This window comes from Triticum dicoccoides, chromosome 5B, assembly GCF_002162155.2.
Source record: "Triticum dicoccoides isolate Atlit2015 ecotype Zavitan chromosome 5B, WEW_v2.0, whole genome shotgun sequence".
NCBI lineage: Eukaryota > Viridiplantae > Streptophyta > Magnoliopsida > Poales > Poaceae > Triticum > Triticum dicoccoides.
In genome coordinates, this window is record NC_041389.1 from 228,991,291 (window position 1) to 229,000,669 (window position 9,379).

A 9,379-nucleotide genomic window follows, 5' to 3' on the forward strand; every position below is an offset into this window, starting at 1 on the left:
ACAATATAACCAGCACCTAAAGCATTCTTTTCATCATCTACAAGCATATAAAATTTACTACTCTCCACATAGGCAAATTTCTTCTCATTCGGAATAGTGGGAGTATCATAAAAGACTTGAACACTAAAAATTGTTTCCACATTAAAAGAGTAATGTTCAGAAAAAGGGTAATCATAATCATGACAAGATTTGTAAATATAATCATCACTACTTTTTATAGCATAAGTTTCATCACAATAATCATCATAAGTAGCAACTTCGTTCTCATCATAATCGATTGAAACCTCTCCCAAGATAGTGGAATCACTAAATAAAGTTGACACTCTTCCAAATCCACTTTCGTATTCATCACAATAAAATTAAACATCCTCCAAAATAGTGGGATCACTCTTCCTAAAGTTGACACTCTTCCAAACCCCCTTTCATCAATATATTCATCATAGGTAAGAGGCATGCTATCATCATAACAACTTTGCATATCAAAACTTGGGATGCTAAAAATATCCACAAGCTTGGGACAAACATTAATTTCAGCAAATACATTCTAAAATATTTCATCCTCATCAAACATAGCTTCCCCAAGCTTGGGCCTTTTCATATCATAAGCATAATCACTCTCATCATTAATAGTATGGATAGCACCAATAGTATAGCAATTATCATCATCACAATGAGTAGTAGCAGCAACATTATTTGGGAGGTATAGCTTTTTACCTTTGTTGCCCCTTCTTTTCCTTTTCTTTTTCACATTATGTGTGGGTTCAACCTTTCTCTTTAAGCTCCTTATTGACGAGATTGGTTGAATAGAAAGCTCCTCCTCGTTACCTGATTCATCATAAGAAATAATAGGAGGATATTGGGAAGTCTCTTCCCTTTCATTAGTATTCTCATCATCTTCTATTTGCCTTATTTTCTTTAGGTAATTGGCAATATAAGTATTTTCAATGCAATTCTCCGCACAAAACATATAAATCTTTTCTAGATCAATATCAAGGAAATGCTCAAGATTAAATTCTGGAATATGCTTAGTTAAACATTTCAACTCTTCATAACCCAAAAGCAAACTAAGTTCATTATAATGTGCAAGGGAGATCAAATCATCACAATTTTTGGACAAGATTCGATCATGAAACAATTTGCATCGGAGATGTAAATGACCATGTTCACTGCAAAGTTCACAAGTACGGCAAAGGAAATTTAAATTTTCAGCACTCACATTTAGCCTTTCTTGCAACCATTTAGTTTCTAAATACTTATGCCTCTTGCAATATATATCTTCTCTATTTGGTGCGTTCATGCAAACATGCACTCCACAAAAGTTGGCATGCTCATAAGAGATAGTTTCATCATGGCTAGAGCAATCATCATTAGTACTATGGATATTCAAGGAGTTTATACTAACAACATTGCAATCATGCTCATCATTCAAAGATTCAGTACCAAGCATTTTAATGCACTCTTCTTCTAGCACTTGAGCACAATTTTCCTTTCCATCAAACTCACGAAAGATATTAAAAAGATGAAGTGTATGAGACAAGCTTAACTCCATTTTTTTGTAGTTTTCTTTTATAAACTAAACTAGTGATAAAGCAAGAAACAAAAAGATTCGATTGCAAGATCTAAAGATATACCTTAAAACACTCACCTCCCCGGCAACGGCGCCAGAAAAGAGCTTGATGTCTACTACACAACCTTCTTCTTGTAGACATTGTTGGGCCTGCAAGTGCACAGGTTTGTAGGACAGTAGCAAATTTCCCTCAAGTGGATGACCTAAGGTTTGTCAATCCGTAGGAGGCGTAGGATGAAGATGGTCTCTCTCAAACAACCCTGCAACCAAATAGCAAAGAGTCTCTTGTGTCCCCAACACACCCAATACAATGGTAGATTGTATAGGTGCACTAGTTTGGCGAAGAGATGGTGTTACAAGTGCAATATGGATGGTAGATATAGGTTTTTGTTATCTGAAAATATAAAAACAGCAAGGTAACTAATGATAAAAGCGAGCGTAAACGGTATTGCAATGATAGGAAACAAGGCATAGGGTTCATACTTTCACTAGTGCAAGTTCTCTCAACAATAATAACATAGATAGATCATATAACAATCCCTCAACATGCAACAAAGAGTCACTCCGAAGCCACTAATAGTGGAGAACAAACGAAGAGATTATGGTAGGGTACGAAACCACCTCAAAGTTATTCTTTCGGATCGATCTATTCAAGAGTTCGTACTAGAATAACACCTTAAGACACAAATCAACCAAAAACCTAATGTCACCTAGATAATCCATTGTCACCTCAAGTATCCGTGGGCATGATTATACGATATGCATCACACAATCTCAGATTCATCCAACCAACACAAAGTACTTCAAAGAGTGCCCCAAAGTTTCTACCGGAGAGTCAAGAAAACGCGTGCCAACCCCTAGGCATAGGTTCATGGGCGGAACCCGCAATTTGGTCACCAAAACATACATCAAGTGGCACGTGATATCCCATTGTCACCACAGATAAACACGGCAAGACATACATCAAGTGTTCTCAAATCCAAGACTCAATCCGATAAGATAACTTCAAGAGGGAAACTCAATTCATCACAAGAGAGTAGAGGGGGAGAAACATCATAAGATCCAACTATAATAGCAAAGCTTGCGATACATCAAGATCGTGCCATAGAGAGAACACGAGAGAGAGAGAGAGATCAAACAAACACATAGCTACTAGTACATACCCTCAGCCTCGAGGGTGAACTACTCCCTCCTCATCATGGAGAGCGCCGGGATGATGAAGATGGCCACCGGTGATGGGTTCCCCCTCCGGCAGGGTGCCGAAACGGGCTCCCGAGAGGTTTTTGGTGGCTACAGAGGCTTGCGGCGGTGGAAATCCCGATCTATCTTCTGTGTGGATGTTTTTAGGGTACGTGGGACTATATAGGCGAAAGAAGTCGGTCGGGAGGTGCTCGAGGGGCCCACGAGACAGGGGGGCGCGCCCAGTAGGGGGGGCACCCCCCTATTTCCTGGCCTCCTCGAGGATCTTCTGACGTGAACTCCCAATCTCCAGGATGATATTCTTCCAAAAAAATCACGTTGCCGAAGGTTTCATTCCGTTTGGACTCCGTTTGTTATTCCTTTTCTTTGAAATACTAAAACAGGCAATAAAACAGCAATATGGGCTGGGCCTCCGGTTAATAGGTTAGTCCCAAAAGTAATATAAAAGTGTATAATAAAGCCCGTAATCATTCAAAACAGAAAATAAAATAGCATGAATGCTTCATAAATTATAGATACGTTGGAGACGTATCACTTTGCGACATGTAGAGCATCGGTTGGTGAAGCGTGAGACGTCGCGGAACATCTTGGGCCAAAAGTAGTTCTTGGAGAGCGTGGCAAATGTCTTGTCGTGTCCGAAGTGTCCCATGAGTCCGCCTCCATGGGCCTCTTGCAAAAGGAGCAAACGAAGAGAAGACTCGGGAATGCAAAGTTTGTTAGCTCTCATAAGATAAGCATCCTTGATGTAATATCGTTCCCAAGACGTATGCGTCAAACACTTAGCATAAGGAGTAGCAAAATATGGATCATTAGCATACAAGTATTTTATGTGCTCAAAGCCAATAACATTCAACTCAAGTTTAGTGACAAGCGTGCATATGCGTGAAAGTGCATCCGCAACTACATTTTTCTTACCCTTAATGTACTTGATCACATAGGGGAAAGATTCAATAAATTCACTCCATTTGGCATGACGCTTGTTCAACTTAGTTTGACCTTTTAGGTACTTAAGTGTTTCATGATCGATATGGATGACAAACTCATGAGGTCTAAGATAATGTTCCCAAACATGTAGCACACGCTCTTAAGCATACAATTCTTTGTCATAGATGGGATAGTTAAGTTGAGCACCGGAGAGTTTTTCACTAAAATAAGCAATGGCTCGTTTTTCTTGCATCAAAACTCCGCCAATTCTGGTACCACTTGCATCACAATGAACCTCAAAAGTTTTGTCAAAGTTGGGCAAAGCAAGAATCGGAGCATGAGTAAGCAAAGACTTGAGCTCATCAAAAGCGGTGGATTGCAAAGATCCCCAAACAAAAGGAGCATTCTTCTTACTCAAGGCATGCAAAGGAGCGGCACTAGTGCTAAAGTCTTTCACAAAGCAACGATAAAAACCTGCAAGACCAAAAAAGCTACGCACTTGTTGCAAATTGGTGGGTTGGGGCCAAGTTTTAATTGCTTCAATTTTAGATTCATCAACATGGACACCCTTGGAAGAAACGACAAAACCCAAGAAAACAAGTTTGTCAACACCAAACGTGCACTTTTTCATGTTGGCATAAAGACGTTCCTTGCGAAGCGTTTGCAAAACAGCCCTAACATGCTTTAGATGCTCTTTCAAGGATTTGCTAAACACAAGAATATCATCAAAGTAAACCACAACAACCACTCCAATATAAGGTCGAAGCACGAAATGCATAAGACGCATGAAAGTTCCGGGAGCTTCCAATAAACCCATAGGCATAACTAACCACTCGTACAAGCCAAATTTGGTTTTGAAAGCATTTTTCCATTCATCACCCTCTTGTATGCGGATTTGATAATGGCCACTTTTAAGATCAATTTTTGAGAAAATGGTGGCACCGCTAAGTTCATCAAGCATATCATCTAAGCGAGGAATGGGATGCCTATAGCGAACGGTAATAGCATTTATAGGTCTACAATTGGTGCGCATGCGAAAACTACCATCTTGTTTGGGCACAAGTATAACGGGAACGACACAAGGGCTTAAGCTTTCATGTACATGACCGTTGTCGATTAGTTGTTGTACTTACCGTTGGATCTCCTTAGTTTCTTCGGGGTTGATGCGGTATGGAGCTTTGTTTGGTAGGGGCGCTCCGGGGATGAGGTCGATACAATGCTCAATGCCTCGTAGAGGAGGTAGTCCCGGAGGTAGCTCATCGGGGAAAACATCTTGGAATTCCTGCAAAAGAGATTGAAACACTAAAGGTAGATCGTGAGAGGTGTTAGTTTTTGGGTCCCCATCCTTGCACACAAGGACAAAGTGCATAACACTCGATGGGTTCTCACACACTTCTCTCATCTCACTTTTGGTGGAAAATAGGACTAGGTTTTTCTCTCTAGGCGAAGAGGCGCTCAAGTTTGGATTGTGGCTCTCACTCACTTTTTGGTGGATCACTTTCTCACTCTTCTCTCCAAGATGGGTGGCTTGCTTATCGGCTATCACTTGACTACGAGACATAGGTCGTAGCACATATTCCTTCCCTTTCATCTTGAAGCCATAGTGATTGGTACGCCCGTTGTGGATGACACCATGGTCGAATTGCCAAGGTATACCAAGAAGAAGGTGGCAAACGGACATCGGGATGACATCACACTCCAAAGTGTCCTCATATGCACTAATTTTGAAGGAGACTTGGACCGTATGCTCAACTCATATAATGCCGAAGTCACTTAGCCATTGGACTTTATATGGGTGCGGGTGCTTCATCTTGACCAATTGAAGCTTGGAGCATAGTTCTTCACTTTCCAAGTTGTGGCAACTACCTCCATCGATGATGACCTTGACGGGCCTTCCATTGATGTCGACCTTTGTGTGGAAGATGTGGCATCGTTTGTCTTCTTCTTGTTTATGTTGAAGAGTCGAGACATTGGAGACCACGAGAGCGGGGCTCGAATCCTCATCACAAAAGACTTGATCATCTTCATCCTCGTTCAGGCGCCGGTGCATGGCCACTTTCTCAAGGGCTTCCATCTCCTTGTCGCTCATGGAGTCATAGGTTCCATCATTGTTGAGGATCATGGTGCGCTTGTTGGTGCATTTGAAAGACTTGTGGCCTCGGCTGCCGCAAGTGAAACACTTGAAGGAGCTTGTCTTGACGGTCTCATCAGTCGGAGTAGATGATGAAGCACGCGGCTTGAAGTTGCTTGTTGTAGGAGGAAGATGACTTGAGCTTGTCGAAGCTTTCTTGTAACTTGACTTGTCGTCATTGCTTGTAGTTCGCTTGGTTGATGTCGAAGTTGGAGGAGTCGTTGAAGCTTGGTTGTTGGAGAAGCCATAGGTCTTGGACGACTACTTGGAGTACTTGAAGTCATCTTGCACTTGGCGTTCCGCCTTTGTAGCTTGATGCACGAGCTCAATGAGGTTGGAGTAGGGTTGGAAGTCGGCAATCTTCTTGATGGGATGATTGAGCCCATTCAAGAAGCGTGCCATAGTTTGCTTATCATCTTCCGTGACATTGGCTCGAATCATGGCTATCTCCATTTCCTTGTAGTATTATTCAACACTCTTTGTTCCTTGTTTGAGGAGTTGGAGCTTCTTGAAGAGATCGCGGTTGTAGTAGGTGGGCACAAAACGTGCTCGCATGACATCCTTCATTTGAGCCCAAGTGGTGATAGGTGGTTCACCTCTTGCTTCTCGGCGCTCAAGGACTTGTTCCCACCATATGAGCACATAGTCTTGGAACTCAAGTGATGCCATAGCGATCTTCTTCTCTTCCTCATAGTTGTGCAAACGAAAGATTTTATAGACCTTCAATGCCCATGAGAGGTATTCTTTGGGATCATTGCTTCCACTAAACTTGGGCATTGTGAATTTTAGCTTGCCGTAGCATTGCTCTTCATTGTGTTGTTGGAGATGGTGATGATGACGCCCTTGACGTGGAGGTTAATCATCCTCATGTTACTCTTGGTGTGGAGGAAGTCCATGATCAACTTGCTCTTGTTGAACTTGAGGTTGTGGAGGAGCTTGTCGAGCTTGTGGAGGAGCTTGAGGTACTTGACGTTGCACTCTTGGTTGGTAGTTCCGCTCTTGGATTTCTTCTCGAAGTGCTTCCTCTTGATTGCGCCGATCTCGGTTGCGGTTGGCAATGGCTCGACTTGATTCTTGAAGGGCACGTTGTGCCTCAACAGCTTGTGCATCATGTTGTTGTTGTGGTTGAAGATGTTGAGCCTCGGCGTCTTGTTCCTCTTGATGTAGACGCGCTCGTTCTTCCTCTTGGCGCCGTTGTCGATGTCGTTCTTGAGCTTGTGCAAAAGCGACTTGGTGTGGTTGAGGATGAGGTACTTGCTCATCGACTTGCTCTTGTGAATGCTTGTCATGTAGATGATTGCGAGAAGCATGACGGTCTTGACGCGCAGCTCGTCGAAGAGTTTTCAATGTCGGTGTACTTGAGCCGGAGAAGGTGTCGTCTGAGTGTCGACTTGAGCGGCTTCGTCTTGAGTATGAAGAAGTTGAAGAAGGCCGATTCACCAACAAGGTGCGGATATCGTCCATCCTTGCATCGTTCTCTTGCTTGTGAGCATCGAGCTTGTTGTCGAAGTAGTCCTCGGTAGGTTGCTCGGAAAGTCGCAAGTCGGTGGCGAGGTTGTCGATGCGGTCAGTCATTGCTTGTTTCTCTTGATGCAACGCTCGTTGTGCACCAAAGAGGTGGCTCTTGGTGACGAATGATGACATGTCGTCGTCTTGCTCGATTAAGAGTGGGTTGGTAGAAGAAGTACTTGGCCTATCCATCATTCCAAGCAAAAATGTGAGTGGTAGAAGGAGAAGAACTTATACCAATGTACCTTGACCGATGTTGACGATGAACCAAGTTCACTGAATTCGGACAATGAAATAGCACTATTGGTACCAATTCTAGTCGGTTCTCACTCCTACACAAGTAAAAGCTTATGGTGGAGCTTAGTTAGGATGGTGGCACAAAATTTGATGCAATTGTAAGTGAGCTTCAATAATGTTGGACAAGATTCACAAATTTGCAAATGCAACAAGTAGATCAAGCAAGTAGTGGTACACGGAAACACACACGCAAATAGATAAGTGGGATTGTGCAAACCAAAGGTGAGCCAAAATGTGGAATCCACGAAAATGCTCTTGTTGCACAATACACGAGAGACACTAGCACGATTGCACAATAGGCGGATATGGAACTTGAGCACAACCTACTAGGCAAAAATACAACGACCTCTATCCCAAGTATGCTATATGTATGGTATTTCGGTGCTACGATCCAAGATGATCGTGTATGACAATCTTAATGTAGTATTGATGCTATGGTTCTTGCTTATAAGCTCTTTGCTTATCTTTCCTCTTTGCTTAAAAGCTTTGGTGGCTCTTTCACTTTTGAGCTCTTTTCTCATGAAAAACTTCACGAACCAAGATAGCAATTCTGTATGCTATGACAATCTTGTGACACAAAAGTTGATGCCAAGATATGCACCACTATGGTATGGTATGTACGCTATGGAGTATGATCACTAATGTGCACAAGTCACATTGTCGGCAATACTCAATGGCTAGTCTCGATGGGTAAGCTACGCAAAATTAAGGCCATGTGGGTATCAATGCAATTGCAAGGTATGACAAAGATGTCGTCGAAGTTACCGTCCTTGGCGATGATGAGTAGTCGATGGAGATGAGCGGTGGTGATGTTGACGTCGAACCATACCTATATAGCCGAAGCACAATAGGACATGGGAGACCACAACCCAAAATCTCAAAGACCAAAATGTGTCATAATCGTCATAGGAGGTAGCGGTGAGCGGTGCTGGTGCTTGTGGAAAGCGGTGGTGGTATGCGGAAGTAAGCGTGGGCACCGGGGCAAAATTGGGTGAAACTTTGCGGAAAATGGGCGCGGGGAATGGAGTTGCTGCTGCCAGGGACCGGATGTCCGGGCCAGCGTGTAATGCCCCGGATTCATTGTGCCAGGTTTCTGCCAGTTATTCGCCGTCTTTGCCATGTCATCATATGCATTTCATATCATGTCATCGTGCATTGCATTGCATACGTGTTCGTCTCATGCATCCGAGCATTTTCCCCGTTGTCCGTTTTGCAATCCGGCACTCCTATGTCATCCGGCGTCCCCTTCTTCTCTCCTGTTGTGAGCGGGTGTTAAACTTTCTCGGAATGCACCGAGGTTTTCCAAGCGGCCTTGGTATAGCACCGGTAGACCGCTTGTCAAGTTTCGTGCCATTTGGAGGTCGTTTGATACTCCAACGGTTAACCAGGTAACCGTAAAGCCCCCTTTGTGTTGCAGCCCAACACCCCCTCCAAAGTGGCCCAAAACCCAGCAAACTCCCCTCCATGCTCTCGGTCGTTCGATCACGATCGCGTGGGCGAAAACCGCACTCCATTTGGACTCTCCTAGCTCCCTCTACCTATAAATGTGCCTCCCCCTTCCAAATTCGCGGTCTAATCCTACCCTAACCCTAGCCCCGCTCCCTCTCTGCCGCCGGACGCGTCCGCGACGGCCGGACACGTCCGGGCCGCTCCTGTCCAACCGCAACGCGCCACGTGGCGTCCCCGCGCCCACATCGCCGCCGGTCCGCCCAGGCCCGAGCGGAGCCCGCCCGGGCCCATCCGCCGTCGCC